The sequence below is a fragment of the Hypanus sabinus genome, chromosome 16 (assembly GCF_030144855.1).
Source record: "Hypanus sabinus isolate sHypSab1 chromosome 16, sHypSab1.hap1, whole genome shotgun sequence".
Taxonomy (NCBI): domain Eukaryota; kingdom Metazoa; phylum Chordata; class Chondrichthyes; order Myliobatiformes; family Dasyatidae; genus Hypanus; species Hypanus sabinus.
The window spans coordinates 11486864-11508311 of NC_082721.1; positions in this window are offsets into that span (position 1 = coordinate 11486864).

The following is a 21448-nucleotide window of genomic DNA, read 5'->3' on the forward strand; positions in this document are numbered from 1 at the left end:
TTCCTCTTTTTTTCTCAAAAATAAATTTTGGATCATGGTGCTCACGTGCTCTTATAATTAGAGAACATTCTAAATGAACGTCACCTCACTCTGAAATATCACTGATTATGCGATGAAAACATTAATCTATTAACATTTTGCACCTACCATAGCCATTATACTCAGTACTTGGTCAGCACTTTTAAAAATATTACATAAGTAATGAGAAACATTTCATTTAAAATGTAAATTATTTCATTTCAGATAATCCGTCCTGGGTGCAGCACATAGGTGCCATTACAAAGAAGGCACATCAGCACTATTACTTTCTTAGAAGTTTGCGAAGATTCGGCATGTCACCTGCTACTTTGTCAAACTTCTGAAGATGCACAGTGAAGAGTATACTGACTGGTTGCACCACGAATTGGTGTGGAGACATCAAAGCCCTTTGAATGCAAATATGAGTAGGTAGATATTCAGCTTATTTAAGATATGTGCTTTAAAAACTTATCCTCATTTTCTATGGGAAAAAATATTTATATAAGTTTTTCTTTTCTTAGACTACTTCTAGACTGCAATTAAAATCCAAAAGAGACTCTCTTCCTAATTAATTGCATCACTAACTTTATTAAAAAGCCACTTCACCATGAAATGTTTGTTTCAGTTGAGATGCGGATTTGCAAAGTAAAGTCATTATGTCCACTCCTGTCCATAGGACATCGGAGTAGAATTTTGCCCCGTCGTTCCATCATGCCTGAATTGGTCCTGTCTTGATTCCTTCAGCTTTTTGAAGAGCCATGTTGTGCTACATTTAAAAGTGGAATCCTTGTGTACAACACACCACTAAAACCATTTTATAGAGTAAAATCTAAGAACGGTCATGTTTTGGGAAGAATGATGCAGTTACACTTCTCAGTGTTGGTGGAAGTGTCAGGTGTTCGTAGAGTTTTTGGGTACACATCTCAGTGTTGGTGTAAGTGTCAGGTGTTCATGGAGATGTTGGGTTCCGGTGAGAGTATCAGATGTTTTTGGTGGAAGCATCAGGTGTTGGGTGCTTGGTGGGAGTTTAAAGTATTGACGGAGAGGGTTTGGGTGTTTGTGGAAATGCTTTGTTGAGATTGATGTTGGGTGCTAGTAGGAGCATCAGGAGTTATTGGAGGTTTGGGAGTATCAGGTGTTGTCAGAGGTGATGGGTGTTAGCTGGAAGCATCAAGTGTTGTCAGAGGTATTGAGTGTTTGGTGAGAGTGTCAGGCATTGATGGGGGTTGGGTGTTGCTGGAAGCACGAGGAGTCGACGGGGGTGTTTGGTGGAGGTGTCACGTGTTATTGGAGGGATCAGATACATGGAGGAATCATGTGTTTGAGTAATCTGGTATCATTGGATAGCTTGGGGGTTCTTGGAGGAGCCAGTTGTTATTGATGGAGTCAGTTGATGTTGGAGGACTCAGATATCATTGATAGAGTGTGGTGTCATCCCCCTGGGGCAGCATGGTAGCATAGCAGCAAGCATAATGCTTCACAGTCCCAACAATCAGGGTTCAATTCCAGCTGCTAGTAATACAGAGTTTGAATGTTCTCCCTGTGACCACCTCCAGCTGCTCCTGTTTCCTCCCACATCCACATACAGGTTAGTGAGCTTGGGCATGCAATGTTGGTGCCAGAAGCACGTGGGCTGCCCGCAGCACGTCTTTGCACTACATATGTAGGGAGCTGACTCAAACATTGCACTTCAATGCCTGTTTTAATGTGCATGTGATAAATAAAGCTAGTCTTATCTTAATCTTGGAAATAGCTGGCAATGAAAGTAAGGAAAGTTCTGAAGAAGGGTCTCAGCTCAAAACGTCAGCTGTTTATTCATTTCCGTAGATGCTGCCTGACCTGCTGAGTTCCTCCAGCATTTTGTTTGTGCTGCTCTGGATTTCCAGCATTTGCAGAATCTCTTGGGTTTAAAGCAAATTGTAATCTGGACTGATGTTAATTGTCCTGTTGTGAGAGATGTGCCTCTTATGGATCACTGTATGTAGGTGATGTGCTTTTAATATTTCAGTGATATTTGACTGATATTGTAAATATATTGTTTGATTAAGCATTCTTTGTTGTTTAAATAATGAATTACAGGTAACATGATGTAATACATGAAATACAAACATCATCATGACACCACATCATATGTGCACAACTTGCCACAAATAAGAACAAAACTAAATGTATATGAGTTATCTCCAGGCTCTATGTTTTGCTTTTAATTTTTTTAATGTTTTGTAATTACAAAACATAACAGCAATAAGGTATTTTAAAAATGAACCCAAGATGACTACCTAACTGTTGGAGCACAGCAGGACCTTCAAGTTAAAAAAAGGAAGTGCAGCACATGTTTCTTTGGAAGGGAGAGATAGAATATGACTGAATTTAAGAAAAGACAGAAACAAACAGATTCATGGGTTCATAAACAGTGAATACCGGATGACAATAACTTAAGTTTAAAAAGGAAGAAATGGCTGGCTACAATGGAAAGATAGATACATTTGATTGCGCCAGAGATAACTGGAATATGTATACTGAGTGAATTGAGGTTTATTTTGAAAAAATTCCATAGCCAATGAAAAGGCCGTGCCAATTTTGGCTGAGTACATTGGATTTAAAAGCGTACTGTTTGCTAAAGAATTTAACTGCTCCAACCAAACAAGCTGAAATGGGCTTTGCTGATATCATGAAAGTAATGCAGGAACATTTAGAACTGAAACTATTGTTGATTACAAAATGCTTTAGGTTTCATAAGCAGAATCAAAAGGAAGGGGAGTCCATTTCAGTGTACATGTCAGAGTATTGTCAGTTCAGTGAGGGTCTTAATGATGGACTGAGAGTTTGTTTAGTCTGTGGAATCTTACAAGAACACATTCAAAAATGGCTTCTAATGGGAGCACAACTTACATTTAAAAGTACAGTTGAAATAGCTGTAACAATGGAAACAGCAGACAGAGATGCAACTGAGGTGCAGTCAGGAATGAAAGTGAACGTGAACAAAGTTGCAACATCTAAACAGAGATTGATCTGGCTGAAGAAACAGTTACCGTTATGGCAGGACCAACTGGACCAATGCAGATTTAAAGGCAAAACTCAGAAAATGCAACAAAGCAAGTCACATAAGAAGAGCCTGTCGGGCAGACAAAAATAAATGGACTGTACAGGAAAATGAAAAAGCTAACGAGCCCAGCTGCAGTTTCAAAAAGTGCACTAATCTGCATGCTGCTGGTGAAAAATCAGACAACGATGAGAGTGACAGGACTGAGTAGCTTTGAGATTTACAATGTGAAAGCTACATACACACACACACACACACACACACACACACATCCATCCATCCATCCCTCGGAAACCAGTCTTTGAATAATTCTTTCTGCACCAGTGACTAGGACCAAGCTGATATAACACTGGTACTTAAGATTAATTGTAGCCCTTATTAATCACATGTATAATCTTATTTGTCACATCTACAGTACTGTGCAAAAGTCTTAGGCTCAAGTGCTGTATTGTAGTGTACTGTATATACACTGGTGCTAGAAAGTTTGTGAACCCCATAGAATTTTCTCTACTTTTGTATAAATATGACCTAAAATGTGATCAGATCTTCAGGTAAGTCCTAAAACCAGTTAAAGAGAACTCAATTAAATAAATAACAGAAAAATATTATATTTGTTCATTTATTTATTGAGGAAAAATAATCCAATATTCCATGTATTTGTTGAAAAAAGTATGTGAACCTTTGCTTTCAGTAACTGGTGTGACACCCTTGTACAGCAATAACTTCAACCAAATGTTTCTGGTAACTGTTGATTAGTCCTGCACATCAGCTTGGAGGAATTTTAGGCCATTCCTCCTTACAAATGTGCTTCAGCTCTGGGATGTTGGTGGGTTTCCTTGCATGAGCTGCTTGCTTCAGGTCCTTCCACAACATTTGTATGGGATGAAGGTCAAGACTTTGATTTGGCCATTCCAAAACAGGAATTTTCTTCTTTTTAAACCATTCTGTTGTTGATTTACTTTTGTCTTTTGGTTTACTGTCTTGTTGCATTAATCAACTTCTGTTAAGCTTCAGGTGACAGACTACTACCCCGGCATTTCCCTGTAAAATGTCTTGATACAATTTTGAATTAATTGTTCCCTCAATGATTGCAAACTGTCAACTGTAGCATTGTGGTTAGCAAAGCGCTTTACAGTACCAGCAACACAGGTTAAATTCCAGCTGCTGCCTGTAAGGAGTTTGTATGTTCTCCCCATAATCATGCAGGTTTCCTCCGGGTGCTCTGGTTTCCTCACACAGTCCAAAGACATTCTGGTTGGTAGGTAAATTGTCCCATGATTAGGCTAGGATTAAACTGGGAGTTGGTGGGCGGTGTTGCTGAAAGAACCAGAAAGGCCTATTCTGCACTATATTTAAATAAAATAAAATAAAAAAATAGGAGGTGACATGATATTGGTATGTTATGTAGGTCCAGATGTTAATATCCCTTATTTACACCCCTGAGACATGCTGAAGTGATATGGAATGGTGTGTTGGTAGACTAAGGTAATTAATAATTCTTACATTGCTGTTGGACTGAATCAATGCATTTAACATTCAACCTTCTAACCTTGTTGAGAGGGCCCAGAAATTATTTCCTTTTCTGTTTGCATGGCTTTAAGTTTTGAACTTCCCTAAATTATCCAAGATTGTGTTATATAAGACATATTTTTAAAATATTATATGCCAAAGGGCTATATCTGTCAGAAAAAATTAATTCTCAAACAATCTTTGATGGAATGTGTGATCTACCGGAATGTTCCAGTCTGCTGCCCATTCTCTTCACAAATGCCATGTTTGTGCACTGCTCAGTATATAATGTAGATTTAACTAGATAACTTCATGACTCAGTCTTGTCGGGCAGAGCATTTTGTATTAATTAATGTCAAATGAAATTTTATCTTATTGGCCACATTACATTTCTGGAAATTGTCCACCAATACCAGAGGCACAAAACTTTAAAATTCAAAGCTCAACCAAAGTTTATTTTCAAAGTACATACCATATATTTCACCACATGCTGTCCTGAGATTCAGTTATCCTTGGGGCCTTCACAGTATAATACAAAGAAACACAATAGGATCACTGAAAAACTACATACAAAGACAAACAATGTGCAAAAGACAACAAATTGTCCAAATACAAAAAGAAACAATATAATAGTAATAAATAAATAATATTGAGAGCATGAGTTCTAGAGTCCATAGATTTAAGAGCCAGTCAGTGAAATTACCCACTCTGGTTCAGGAACTTGATGGTTGAAGGGTACAAACTGTTCCTGAAGCTGGTGGTGTGGGTGCTGAGGCTCCTGTACCTCCTTCCCGATGGCAGCAGTGAGAAGAGAGCATGGCCTGGGTGGTGGGAATCCTTGATTGTAGATGCTGCTTTCCTGTGACAGGGCTCCTTGTGGATGTGCATAACGGTGGGGAGGGCTTTACCTGTAATGGACCAGGCTAAAATTCATTACTTTTTGTGGGCTTTTCCATTCAAAGACAATGGTACTGCCACTTTCTATGGATGAGTGATAACGTTCCTGTTTCTATAGCTAGGAAATTTAATAGACTCATGCTGGATCTGGACATCTGGACTTACCAATGGCAGCTCTTACCCCAGACCTTTCTGATACAGAGGCCTAAATAAGCTGAGTCTCCACAAGGTAGAACGGGTGGGTATGTCTCAAATACTGCACTTGGAGTGTATTTGTCCCAATGACAACCTTTGATAGCTCAAAGGCTTTCATGGGGAATTAAAAAGAATATACAATACTTTCTTAAATTATTGAAATATTTTCATTAAAATATAACATGCGGCAAAGATTAAAGTAAATCATCATCAAGGACCACCTGCCCCCCAACATCCAGGCCATGCTCCCTTCTCACTGCTATCATTGGGCAAGGACTCTACAACTTATGTTCTCAGCTTTATTTATTTATTTTTGGTGGCAGGATGGAGATATGTCTCTACCAAAGGAGGTGTAAAGCATTCTTTCCCTCTGTTAGCCTGCAGGTCACCCTTGGGCAAGGTGTAGCACCTGCTTAGCCCCTGATCAGGGTCATGCAAACCCATGGGAGCAGGTTGTATGAGCAGCTGGTGCATAGCCCAAGTCCTGGTGATGTGACCACTGACGCCAGGCAGACAGTCTCTGAAGAGTATCGATAATGGCTACAGTGACCCATTTTGTAAAGACACTGCCCAGAAGAAGGCAATGGCAAACCACTTCTGTAGAAAAATTTGTCAAGAACAATCATGGTCATGAGATCATGATCACCCATGTCTTATGACACGGTACATAATGATGATGGCTTATTTATTCAACACAGTTTGTCTTCTTTTGCACATTGCTTGTTTGTCGGTCTTGATCAAAGTATAGTTTTTCACAAATTCTATTGAATTCCTTTATTTTCCTGTAAGTGCGTACAGGAAAATGAATCTCAAACTCGTAAATGGTGACATAAATGTACTTTAGTAATAAATTCATTTTGACTTCGACTTTGTAGCTCAAGCTCTCAGTTACACTCACCTAATTTCAATGGATCAGTGATTGCATTTCAACGTTCAAAGTAAATTTATGACCAAAGGTCATAAAGGTCACCATATACAACCATGAGATTCATTTTCTTGCAGGCATTCACAGTCAAACAAAGAAATACAACAGAATCAATGAATAACTACACAGTTGTAGACTAGCCAATCCCTCCATAAAGCTAGAGCATGTCCCTCCGGCACATTAGGGTTCTTCTGCTGGGCTCAGTGCTAAGTCCAACAACAGAACAAGAGGTGAGATGCATTAGCATCTGACCTCCACTTCATCTTAGAATTTACTTTTTACCAAGCTCTTAGAAAGAGCAAAACAGAATCATGTAAGTTGCTCTTGGCTCCATAGAAGCACCATACTATTTAGTGTTAGCGTAGGATACAATCATTATAACTGTCCTCAAGAAACCTTAATCTGTACTAGTGGAATCAAAGTCAGACCCTAATGGTAATATACAGCTTGTGAGTAGGTGTAAATCAACAAAAGATTCAAACATCAATTATTATCAAACTATGTATGCAGTACACAACTCTGAGATTTGTCTTCCTCACAGACAGCCGTGAAACAAAGAACCATGTGGAAGCTATTCAAAGAAGAAAAACACTCTTCCTCCACTCACAAAAAATGAAAGGCCACTAACAGCAACAACAGAAAAAAAAGAGTGGAAACACAGAATATGAAACACAAAATCGAAAAGCATATCCAGTTCATCTCTGTCCTTGTTATCTGCAGACCACCCTGATTTAAAATCACCCAAACTAGCAACAGAAATAGCAACCAGAAAAACTGGAAGCACATCATGACGTGAATTAGAGTCCACAATCCACAAACCGCGTCGATTAAACCTTGTTCCGGCACCATCCTCTGACAGCATCGAGGGAGAGTAAGAGATCATTGAAGAGACCTCTACCTTGGGAGAGGTAGAGAGAAAGACTATCACACACAGACACCTTCTCCCAGCAGCAGTGAGTGAGAGGCTGATAGATGGCACTGAACTTAAGTTCTCAGTGTTAGTCATCAGTATTCATTACAGCTTCTCAGTATCTTTTTGTATGTCTACCGTTTGTCTTCTTTTGCATATTGGTTGTTTGTCAGTGTTTGGATGTCTGTAGTTTTTCATCAATTCTATTGTATATCTGTGTTCTGCTGTGAATGCCTGCAAGAAAATTAATCTCAGAGTTGTATATGGTGACATTGGTGAACTTTGATAATGAACTTGCATTGAACTTTGAACTTTGAAAAGAGAATGAATTCAAACTAAACCCAAATGTCATTGACAATCTGACAACACAATAATTGCTTACCACTAGATATTTCAAAGTTCAAAGTAAATTTATTATCAAAATATATATATGTCACCAAATACAACCCTGAGATCTGTTTTCTTGCAGGCATACTCAACAAATCTATAGAATAATAATTATAACAGAATCAATGAAACACCACATCAACTTGGACATTCAACCAGAGTGCAGAGAACAACAAATTGTGCAAATACAAAAACAAAACAATAATAAATAAATAAGCAATAAATATTGAGAATATGAAATGAAGAGTCCTTGAATGTGCAAACACGAGGAAATTTGCGGATGCTGGAAATTCAAAGAACACACACAAAATGCTGGTGGAACACAGCAGGCCAGGCAGCATCTATAGGGATGGGTCTCGGCCCGAAACGTCAACAGCGCTTCTCCCTATAGATGCTGCCTGGCCTGCTGTGTTCCACCAGCATTTTGCGTGAGTCCTTGAATGTGAGTCCATTGGTTGTGGGAATATTTCAATGATGGGGAAAGTGAAGTTGGGGGAGGTTATCACCTTCAGTTCAAGATTCTTTGGAGGGATGGTAACTGTTCCTGAGCCTGAGGTTCTTGTATTGATAACAGAAGTGAGAAGAGAGCATGTCCTGGGTGGAGGGGTTCTCTAATGAAGGATGCTGCATTCATGCAACTCATTTCAAGTAGTGGTGCTCAATGGTGGGGAGGGCTTTACCTGTGATGGATTAGACCATATCCACTCCTCTTGTAGGATTTCCAATTCAAGGTCATTGGTACTTCCATACCAGGCTATGATACAACTGGCCAATATACTCTCTGCTACCCATCCATAGAAGTTTGTGAAAGTTTTAAATATCATTCCAAATCTCCGCAAACTCCTAAGGAAGTAGAGGCGCTGCTGTGCTTTCTTCGTAATTGCATTTAGGTGCTGGGCCAGGGCAGGTCCTCCAAATTAGTGACACCTCAGAATTTAAAGTTGCTGACCCTCCCCACCTCTGATCCTCCGATGAAGACTGGCTCATAGACCTTTTGTTTCCTTCTCCTGAAATCTAGAATCAGTTCCTTGGTCTTGCTGGTGTTGATTGTTAAGACACCACTCAGTGAGATTTTCAATCTCCCTCCTGTATGCTGATATAGGAGGTTCTGCCTGTGACATGAGGAAATTTATATATGGCATTGGAGATATATTTAGCCACACAGTCATAAGTGTAAAGCGAGTAGAGCAGGGGCTAAGCACACAGCCTTGTGGTGCAACTGTGCTGACGGAGATCGTGGAGGAGATGTTGTTGCCAATCCGAACTGACTGTGATCTGCAAGTGAGGAAATCCAGGACCCAATTGCACAAGGAGGCATTGAGACCAAGTTGTTGGGGTTTATTGATTAGTTTTGAGGCGATGATGGTACTGAATGCTGAGCTGTAGTCAATAAAGAGCATCCTTTGCTGTCCAGATATTCTAGGGTTGAGCGAAGAGTCAGTGAGATGGCATCTGCTGTAGACCTGTTGCTCCAGTAGGTAAATTGGAGCAGATCTAAGTCAGTTCTCAGGCAGGAGTTGATACGTTTCATCACCAACATCTCAAAACACTTCATCACTGTGGATAGAAGTACTACAGGGTGATAGACATTGAGTCAGGTCACCACTCTTTTCTTGGGCACCAGTATAATCGAAGTCTGCTTGAAGCAGGTGGTTAACATGCACTGCTGGTCATCAGGCCTCATCCCAAAATGTTGTCTGTTTATTTTCCTCCATAGATGCTGCCTGACCTGCTGTGTTCTTCTTGCATTTTGGATATGTTACTCTGGATTTCCAGCATCGGCAGAATCCCTTGTGTTTATTGTTTAATGGCATTTTTGTTCAGGTGTAGCAAATGCCCTTGAGAGAGGGAGGAGGGAGGGAGATGGGGGAGGGGAGAGGAAGACCTTAATCATCTTGTGGACCAACAAGACAGTCACAGCTGGAGTCTGACCGTGTTTAGACCTGAAAGTGCATGGTAATCCCTGGGACAACCTAGCATAATCCAATCTGCAATGCTCCAAATAGGACAAGGCCTCGGAAACAAATAGTAGAGTAACGGTGAGTATAACACTTTACAGCTTCAGCGATTGCAGTCGGGGTTCAATTCCTGTCGCTGTCTATAAGGAGTTTGTATGTTCTCCCAATAACCACACAGGTTTCCTCTCAGTGATCCAGTTCCCTCCACACTTTTCAATGATATACGAGTCAGGGTTAGTAAATTCTGAGCGCGCTCTGTTGGCACCAGAAGCATGGCGTCAGTTGCAGGCTGTTTTCAGTATAATCCTCAGATTGCGATAGCCGTTGATAGAAACAACACATTTTACTGTATGTTTGATGTTTTGATTTACATGCCACAAATAAAGCTAATTGTTAATCTTTTAATTTACTATATAGCTCATACTCTCAGTAGTATTTATTTATTTTGATTGTTTTTTTTTGTATTTGCGCAGTTTGCACATTAGTAACTTGTCCATCTTTGTTCATGTTTATTTTTTCATTGATTCTATTGTACTTCTTTATTTGACTGTGAATGCCTGTTAGAAAATGAATCTCAGGGCAGCACACGGTGACATATACACACATTGATAATAAATTTACTTTGAACTTAAAGTTCTTTAATCTTTCAGATGGGAACAGACTCAGGAGGAGAATGGAGTGATGCAAAATAGAACTTGTATTAATGATGGCTTGAGGGTCAGTGCAGATTTAATGGGCAAATGGCCTCTTCTGTACTGGATTCCCTTTGTTATTCCAGGATCTTAGTACAGCAGGAGTCCTGTCAATTACTTCCAAGCTCATCAAAACCACCCAAAAATAGTTTTTTTTAAAATAATGCAATCAATCTTCAAATGCAAAGAACACTTAAAAAAGCAGTGAGCAATTCAATGTCCAGGCAATGGAATGTCTTGAGAATAATTTTAAAAGCTGATGAGCTCACTAATGGGTTAATCCCCTGGTGGATTTCCACAAACAAGATTGGCAAATATATTTGTGCCTTGATGCGTGTAACATGAGTGAGGCAAAACAAAAGTAATTGTACAAGAGGGCCCAGGAGAAGAAATTATGTCACAGTTTACTAGTGCAGAAGTGATTTTTATATTTAATACACCCACTATGGGGATTTGTCAGCTGAAAATTCAAGGCAGAAGTTTAAAAAAAAGTTCAGAAAAACGCTGGAGGTGAATTTCTTCAGAACTTTTCCTCCCCACTATTGGAATTTTAACAGTCAGTCCACAGGCACGCCAGAAAAAAATTCCACAAACCCTGCTTCCTTTCAATGTTTATTAATCCCTGCGGGAATTCACCTGCCATTTACTGACAGTGCAGTTACATGGGGCAAGCAAATACTGGCATGCATTGAAAAACATTTTTACCACAAGAGCCCAATTTCTAATTTTAATAACCCAGATAAAACTTCTAAAATATCCCAGGCATGTATCAATTTAGGTTAGGAACTTAATCACTGTATATTTCTATGATGTTTTTTAAGAGACTGTTCAGCCCATTGTGTCTATGATTACAAAAAAAGTACTTCATTCTGACTGTCCATCGATTGTGTATTCTCACCATAAAACGGACTTCAGTTATTCTGACGGCCCATAGCTCTTATGGTTCTTCAATTGCATTCCAGATACTTTATAGTTATCCAAAGATACAAAGTTCAAAGTAAATTTATTATTAAAGAACATATGTCACTATATACAACCATGAGATTCATTTTCTTGCGGACATACTCAAGAAACCCATAATAACCTTAATAGAATCAGTGGAAGATGGCACAAACTCCGCTGTTTAACCAGTGTGAAAAAGACAACAAATTGTGCAAATACAAAGAGAAAGGAATAATCATAATAGAAAAATAAACAATAAATATTGAGAATGTGAGATGAAGAGGCCCTGAAAGTGAGTTGATGGAACATTTCAGTGATGGGAATAAGTAAAGTTGAGAGAAGTTTAGGTTCAGGGGCCTGATGGTTGAGGGGTAATAACTGTTCCTGAACCTGGCGTTGTGAGTCCTGAGGCTGTTGTACCTTCTTCATGATGGTAGCAGTGAGAAGAGAGTATGGCCTGGGTGATAGGGGATCCCTCACGATGGATGCTGCTTTCCTGCGAATTGTGGTAGATACCATTTAAAGTGAAAGTTTACCCAGCCTCGCTGCACTAAGGCTGTCCCGGCTGCTCCCCGCTTCATGTCTGCAAGCTCTACAACGCTTTACTCCACTGCGTGATGAATTGAGGCTGAGGCTGTGGGCCTACTCCAGTTTCACCGGCCTTCGTGTCTATGGACTCACTTTCATTCTGAATGCTGTTGCTTGCTTTTATTGTTTGCATGACTAGTCTCTCTCTTCCCCCCCCCCCCTCCATTGGATGTTTATTGGTCTTTTTTTTTTAAAATGGGTTCTTTAGAGTTTCTTTTTTGTGGCTGCCTGTAAGGAGACAAATCTCAATGTTGTATAATGTATGTGTACTTTGATTTTAAATTCACTTTGAACTTTGAATATGATGACCATTTTATCTTTTAACTCTTACTTAGAGGTATAGCACTGTTTTAACTTTTTAAATATATAAAGTCAAAATACATTATCATCAAATTATGTGTACACCCTTGAGATTCACCTCTTCCAGGCAGCTGCAAAACAAAGAAATCCAATGGAATACATTAAAACAAAAGACTGTCAAACATGCAGGGGAGAAAACAAATTATGCAGACAACTGAAGATCGTGGAAGTGAGTCACAGCCACAAAGCCAGTCATCACAGTGGCTGATTCAGGAGTCTGTTAGTTCAGCACAGAGACAAGTAAAACCTTGCGGCTTGTGGCCTAACCCTCACCTCCGGCGCTGACACTCTGACCTTTTCATGCCGGCCTGGCACACAAATCATCCAAAACTTTGGTTATTCCTTGCTTTCGGACCCGAGCCCTGCCACTTCACTTCACTCAATTCACTCTCAGGCCAGGACCCAGCGGCCTGGGTTCCGCCCTGACCCAACCTTTCCAGTTCGGCCCAGCACTTAGATCAATCAAACCCTGCGTCATTCCTCACTCTCTGGCTTGAACCCAGGCCCCGCCAGCTCGATTTAGCCCGTACACGCATGCTGTAACCGCCTTGCACTTTTGAAACTTCAGTTCACACTGCAGAAATGCCACATCAAAGGTCATTCGAAAGCTCAGCTCCAAAAGGAAAGTTACTGCTATTGATTGCAGTGAAATTATACCAGAAAGAGTGTGTTTGATAACGTTGTTATTAGCCTTCTTTGTTTTGTTTGATACAGACAAGTAATGCCATCTTGAACTTCTTACAGCACTTAGTTTTTAATGTCATCTATTGCAATGTACCACATCTGCATATCAACAAATTTCACGACAATATACCAGTGATATTAAAGATGATTCTGATAATAGGCCCTTCCAGCCCAACGAGCCCCTGCGTCCAGTTACTGATGTGACTGATTAACCTGCTAACTTGTACGCCTTTGGAATGTGGGGAGGAAATCAGAGTATCTGGAAGAAAGCGACACTGTTATGGTAAGAACATACAAACTCCTTACAGACAGCAGCAGAAATGAACCTGGGTCGCTGGTGCTCTAATTGCATTATGATAACCGCTACGCCACTGTGCTGCCCTAATTTTAGAAAGTACAAATTCCATTGATACAGACAGAAGTCATAAGGTGCTTCAAGGAGCAAATAAAACACTGAGAATGAGCCACTTAATGAGATATTACAGGCCACCGAACTTCGGTCAAAGTAGGAAGGGAAGGAGACAGACAGATTAGAATTTGAATATTTGACCTAAGGGCCCGGCAATTGAAAGCATGAGCACCGAAGGTTGAAAAATTCAAACTGAGGAGGTCAGAATCAAACATGCAGATACCTTGGAGTTTTATTGGGTTAGAGAAGGTGATGTGGTTAGGGAACAGAGAGAAACAATCTGCTGGAGGAATTCGATGGGTTGAGCAGCATCTGTGGAGGAAGGAGAATTGCTGACATCTTGTTTCAACCAAAGCATCAACAATTCCTCTCCCCTCCACTCCACTGCCCCATCCCCAGCTCCTGCTCAGATCCTGTTTAACCCACTGAGTTCCTCCAGAAAACTCTTTGTTGCTCCAGGTCCAGGTCCCAAAGAAAACAGTGATATTGAATATCAACAAAAGAAAATATTGAATGAGCCTCTGAGAAAGATCAATCAAATACTTACGATTGGCAGCACTGACCTCCTCTAACTTGGGACGCATTCCACTCGCAAACATTAGAAACTAATTCAGGCATGTTACACCTTCTGACAATCTAGCCCAGATGTCAACGACTTTCTGCAGAGCCAAGCATCTCTCAGTATCTAAATTGACTCCATTGCCTTGAAATCTCTTTAACTCATTTTCAGAGCAGCCCAAGGACCAATGCCCTGATCACCCTACAGGTTTGGCCATCTACCTCACATCTTCAGCGGCATGGATAACTTCACTTACCCCGAACTGATTGCACTACCCATAGAATCACTGTCAAAGATTCTAAAGCTCATGTTCTGTATTATTTTTTTTTATTTGCTCAATTTGTTTTCTTTTATCTATTGATTGTTTGTCAGTCTTTGTTATGTATAGTTTTTGTAAATTCTATATATTTCTTTATTTTCCTATAAATGCCTGCAAGAGAATGAATCTCAAGGTAATATATTGTGACATGTACTTTAACAATAGTAAATAGAGATATCTGTATAATTTAATGTTCAGGAGGCAGCCTTTGCCGAAACCTTGGACAGCGAAACTGAACAAGTTGGACAATCACAAAAGTGCTTATTTTCAAGGTTTTTAAATGGTGTAGAGAGAGCTGCCACCAAAGAGCCTTTACAAATTTTGATAGTGGAGAGCATCACAACCCAGTAGCACAACTTATTTATTTTTATTATTTATAGATTTCTATGTGTTGGCACTGAGCTGCTGCTGCAAAATAACAAATTTCATTCCATAAGTCAGTGATAATAAATTTAATTCTCAAATGGTTCAAGTGGTTCGGTTTATTACCAGAGAATGGATAAAATGTATAATCTGAAATACTTGTCTTTGCAGACATCCACGAGAAACAGAACCCCAAAAGAATGGACAGAAAAACATTAGAACCCCAATGCTCCCCTCTCTCCACGCAAGTAATAATGCATCAATCTCCTTCCTCCTCCATTGCCCATTTCAGCAAAAAGCATCAGCGCCCACCACCCACCAAACATCTGCAAAGCACTTAAAGAGAAACCATGATCTACAGTCAACAGAAACTGCTGTTTACCCGATGGTTTGACATGGCACAGGCTCTCTCTTTCACACTCACAGGGGTTGGAGAGATATCACTCATTTTCACAGCGAAAAGCGGAGACAGTCTCTGTTACGATATTACAGTCTGCTGCATCACTTTTCCATACATTCGCCGCAGTGAAATCCTGATGTTCTATCTCCCACAACAACAGCCTAAAATCAGTCATCCACAGGGCCGCGTGACAGAGGCACCAGCTTCCAAACCATGCCTGGAGAATATTGGAAAAATGGTCAGCCAGCAAGGTCCAGGAATGGGAACATATCCACCATAAAAAACACAGTATGACTGCCACTTGTAGATCAGGACCTTGATAGAACCCCAACCACCTCGAAAAGGGGAAAAAAAAGGGACATTGAAAAGAGGAGTTGGGCTGTTTTTCCAGAAATGATCTTAAAGAGGCAGCCACTTGGCACCATCTTAACCTTGTCCCATTCTGACTCTGGTATGGAGGCTCCAATTCACAGGCCTGCGAGAGTCTACAGAAGGTGGTAGACTCAGAGAAGTCCATTACGGGAGCAACCCTTCCACTATCAAAGTTCAAAGTACATTTACTATCAAAGTAGGTATTGTTACATACTCGTGACACATGACAGAGGTACCCTTGTCACGTGACTGGGGTTGAAGCTGTACTGGACTTGAGGTAATGGTCTTGTGATGGTGGAGTGACATCATTTTCCCTCCAGTAGAGATCATGTGACTGTTTTTTTTTTTAATTTAATTTTTTTTTATTTACAGGTTATAAAAGGTAGACCCCACCCTGTGAGGAGGGGCAGTTCGTGGCTGGATTTGCCAAGTTGACTTCATGCCACTGCGTGATTTAAGTGATGACGCAGTTTAGTTGAAAGATGAAGTTTTATTTAATGCCTAAAGTTTAAAAGGTCATTGCCAGCAGGTTCTTTACGATTCTGCTAGTTCAAGGAATTAGTGGAGAGTGAAGTTCAAAGTTTGGGAGTTAAAGATCGAGGAGAATCGCTTTCTACGGTGAAACGGGTTTTGACCTTTGTTTGATCCTTATTTGGAAGGATTTCGTTGACTACCTTCATGTTAATCCCTGGGTTTTACCAGAAAGGATTGAAGGTAGTGAGGAAGGAAAGGTCAGTGCCTTTAAGCCGTTTCGTTTCGGAAATACTTCGTGGGAAGTTCGACGTTGGGGATCGGAGCAAGCGACGTGAAAGAGAATTTAAATCGTCTTATAAAGTCTCTCCTTTTAAATGGACTGAGCATATCGAACTTTTGGCAACACCAATTTAAAGAACAGTTTTTGCAATATCGCTTTAAGAACTGTTTGAGCTGCCGCACAGCAGCTGTTTCCGGTTGCGTTAGTGTTTGTTTACTTTGTGGGGTTTGTTTTCTGTGTTTAATAAACGTGTTGTTTGTTTAAAAAAAACCCTTGCCGAACTCATATTTATTGTTGTCTGAATACGTAACAGTATGCATTACACAGCCTTGAGTTTTGTCTCCTTACAGGCAGCCACAAACAAAGAAACCCACAAGAACCCATTAAAAAAAAAGCCCATCAAACACCCAATCCACAGAGGAAAAAAAAAACAAATTGCACAAACAATAAAATTAAGCAAATAGCATTTAGAATGAAAGTGAATACTCAGGCAAGAAGCCTAGAGCAGCCCACAAATCCAAGGACATCTTTGAGAAGCTTAATGCCGCAGAAATGCAGTTTTTGAGAAGAATGATGAAAATATTGTGGAAGGACAGAGTAACAAATGATGAAGTGTTGCAAGAAGCTGGAAGAAGAAGAGCTGAAATCATCGATCAGGAAACAGCAGCTGGAATTTTGGGGACATGTACTGAGGAAAGAGAAGCTTGAAGATCTTGCAGTGATGGGAAAAACTGATGGAAGAAAAAGTCACGATGGACAATGCTTGACATTCCTGAGTTACATCAATGGATGGACAGGCAGAAGTTTTATTAGCTTATTCGAACTTCTCAGATTAAAGACAGATAGACAACCATGATCACCCATGTCATATGACATGGCATAATGCTGATGATGATACATCAAAACGTACATTGTTTGCATCAACGACCGACACAGTTAAACGTGTGCTGGGGGCAGCCCACAAGTGTCACCATGCATCTGTGTCAACATAGGACAGCCACAACTTACTAACCTTAAACTGTAGGTCTTTGGAATGTGGGAAGAAACCAGAACACCCAGAGGAAATTCTCCCTGTGACAGCATGTATATGCAAACTCCCTGCAGACAGCCCCAGAACCGAACCTGGTGTAAAGAGTTAGGCTAGCAGTTACTTCATTATTTATGAAAAAATAACAGATATTAACAATTCGACAAGCTGTGTCTTAGTATATATTTGATTTTGCTTTGAGTCATTTCCACTGTAGAATGCATTTGACACTTTTAGACACCTTGTTATGAGAGTTTAATTACTTTTGACATATTATAATCATATTCAGCGAATTCCAGAAAAAGCAAGATTGATTTTTTCCCCCCAAATATGGTTCAGATAAAGGGTAGCAGTTGAATTCTGGCAATTGGTTAGTTTAAAAATTAACAAAAGTTCACCACTCATACAGATAAATCTCTTAAATGTTAGTCCTATAGGATAATTACTAGTCTACATTCACTGGAGGTTAAGCATAACATTTAAAATTCAGTTCAAAAATGTTGGAAGCAAACTTATTTATCTGCAAAAGTGAGAATATAATCTCTTTTAACATTCATAATTATTTTCTTAAAACTTTTTTCACCAGCTTTAATTTTTAATCTTAATTATGATAGCATCATTGTTCACTCTAAACTGTGCAGGTGTACGGCCGCACAGTAACCAACATGCTGCTGTGCATGCAACCTTCATTGCTGCGCATCTGGAGTAAAGACAGACAAGAAAACGGTTACGAAGTGTGAAAGATTTTCTTTGTTGTATGGCATTTCATTCTACCCTTCAATTAATAAATAAAAAGTATGTGATCTTTCAATTATCATTTGACATATTCATATTGTGTATTATAAATCAGAACAATTAAAATACTGTGCAGTTTTCAGGCCATGTGGCAATTTTTTCTTCTTTCCAACTGTGAACTGACCACTAAACGGATCCTGACCCGGATCTGGGCCATACCTTCAGTAAGTCAGCCAGATCTGACTTGCACTACCTTACTTCCCATTTTCTATTTTCTAATTATGATTTATAATTTAAATTTTTATTATATTTACTTCCATTTGTACTCCAGGAAGCGCAAAATCAAATATCACTGTGATGATTGTACGCTCTAGTATCAATTGTTTGTTGACAATAAAGTAAATTTCCTGCTCAGAGCAATGATTGGTGCACACAACTGTTTAAAAAAAAGTTAGAGAGAATATTGGAGAGAATTCTGACAGGCTGCATCAATATCTTGTAATGGAGGCTCCAAAGTATAAGATTGACAAAAGCTGCAGGACGTTGTAGACCCAGCCAGCTCCATCATAGGCACTAGGCTCCCTACCATTGCGGATCTCTTCAAAATTAGTGCCCCAAGAAGGACCCTTACCATCCAGGACATGCCCTTTTCACATTACTATCATCGGGGAGGTGCTACCAGAGCACGAAAACATACACCCAGTATTTTACAAAAACTGCTCCCCCCACACTGTCAGATTTCTGAGCCCATGAACACCATCTCACTATTTTGCTCAGTTTACACTATTTACTTATTCAAACATATTTCTTATTTTAATTTGCAATATTTTTAGTCTATCACAATATACTGCTGCTGCAAAACGAGATTTCTCAATATGTAAACACAAGGAAGTCTGCAGATGCTGGAAATCCAATGTAATACTCTCAAAATAACTGTAAGGCTAACCAGTTATAAAAGAAAGAACAATGGAATGTTATAAAACATGGCTGTTCAGTGGAGGGCTGTTGGGTCTCAAGGTTGAATAAATATTTGGATGAGAAAGGTCTTAAGAAGTAGGTATTACAAACAGGGCAGGCATGGAAATGATGTTATGCTGGACACTACTTGATTGTTAAGGGAGTTAAAGGTTATGGGCAGAAGACAGTGGAATGGAGTTAAATTATTTGAACTGAACTGGCTTTTTTTTTTTACATCCTTCACATATATGAGGAGCAAAAATCTTTACGTGGCACCGCTATCTGAATAGAGCAGAGTAGTCAATATAGCTTAGAAATACAATTGTGTCGGGGTGAATTAACCAGTCTGGTGGAAGAAGCTGTTCCAGAGCCTGTTGGCCCCAGCTTTAATGCTGCCCAGCTGGCAGCAGCTGGAATAGATTGTGGTTGGAGTGACTCAGGTCCCCAATGATCCTTCAGGCCCTCTTTACACACTTGTTGCTGTAAATGTCTTGAATAGTGGGAAGTTTGCATCTACAGATGCACTGGGCTGCCAGCGCCACTCTCTGAAGAGTCCTGCGACTGAGGGAGGTACAGTTCCCACACCAGGCAGTGATGCAGCCAGTCAGGATGCTCTCAATTGTGCCCCTGTAGAAAGTTCTTAGGATTTGGTGACTCGTGCCAAACTTCAGCTGTCTGAGGTGAAAGAAGTGCTGTTGTGCCTTTTTCCACCACACAGCCAGTATGTACAGACCAAGTGAGATCCTCGGTGATGTGTATGCTGAGGAACTTAAAGCTGTTCACTCTCTCAAACCCAGATCCATTGATGTCAATAGGGGTTTGCCTGTCTCCATTCCTCCTGTAATCCACAACCAGCTCCTTTGTTTTTGTGACATTGAGGGAGAGGTTGCTTTCTTAACATCACTGTGTCAGGGTGATGACTTCTTCTCTGTAGACTGCCTCGTCATTATTTGAGATTAGGCCAATCAATGTAAATTCATCTTCAAATTTAATTAACAGATTGGAGCTGTGGGTGGCAACATGATCATGGGTACACAAAGAGTAAATGAGGAGGCCTAGGACACGGCCCTCGGGGGGGGCTCCTGTGTTGAGGATCAGAGGGGTGGAGGTGAGGGAGCCCACTCTTACCACCTGCTGGCGATCTGACAGGAAGTCCAGGATCCAGCTGCACAAGGCAGGATGAAGGCCGAGGTCTCTGAACTTCTTGTTGAATTATGGTGTTGAATGCTGAACTATAGTCCAAGAACAGCATTCTCACATAAGCATCCTTCTTCTCCAGGTGTGTGGAGCTGTGGCAATTGCATTATCTGCCTATCAGTTGTGGTGGTAGGCAAATTGTGGGGGGTCCACAGTGGGTGGTAGCACACTGCAGATGTAGTCCTTGACCAGCCTCTCAAAGCATTTGATTGTTATTGAGGTGAGTGCAACAGGACAACAGTTGTTCAGACATGTTACCTTGGTCTTTTTTTTGGTACAGGGACAATGGAGGATGTTTTGAAGCAGGAGGACACTGGGAGAGGGAGAGATTAAAGATGTCTGTAAACACACCTGGCAGCTGTGCCTTGCATATCCTGAGTATCCGCCCTGGAATGGCATCCGGTCCTGCAGCCTTGCGGCTGTCCACTCGCTGGAAACACCTGTGCACTTCAGCCTCGGAGATGACAATTGAGTGGCAGAGAAAACACCCGTCTCTGAATGACCCGATTCTTTTCCTGTATTTTATGGTCTTGAGGCATAGAAAATGTCTAGGTAGTGTTGAGGAAGATTGGAATCTGCAGAAACAGTTAGACAGATTAGGAGAAGGGTCAAAGAAGTGGCAGATGAAAGAGGAGGGAAGTGTATGGCCATACACTTTTGTAGAAGGAATAAAGTCATAGACTAGTTTCTAAATGGGGAGAAAATTCAGCAATCAGAACTGCGAAGGCACTTGGGAGTCCTCGTGCAGGATTCCCTGAAAGTTAACTTGTAGATTGAGTCAGTGGTAAGTACAGCAAATGCTGTTTGTATTTGTTTCCAGAGGACTAGAACATAAAAGCTAAGATGTAATGCTGAAGCTCTGTAAGACATTAGCTAGATCACATTGAACTACTGTGAGTAGTTTTGTGCTCCTTATTAAAGGGATGTGCTGATATTTGAGAAGGTCCAGAAGAGGTTCACGGGAATGTTCCTGGAATGAAAGGGTTAACATACATGGAGCATTTGATGGCCTGAAATTGCTGGAGTTTAGAAGAATAAGGGGGCATCTCATTGAAAACTATCAAATATTGAAAGGCCTAGATAGTGTAATTGTGGAAGGATGTTTCCTATAGTGGGGGAAGTCTAGGACCATAGGGCACAAGATCAGAATACGAGGATGTCTCTTTAAGAGTGTACAGATGAGGAGGGATTTTGTTAGCCAGAGGGTGGTGAATCTGTGGAATTCATTACTACATACAGATGTGGAGA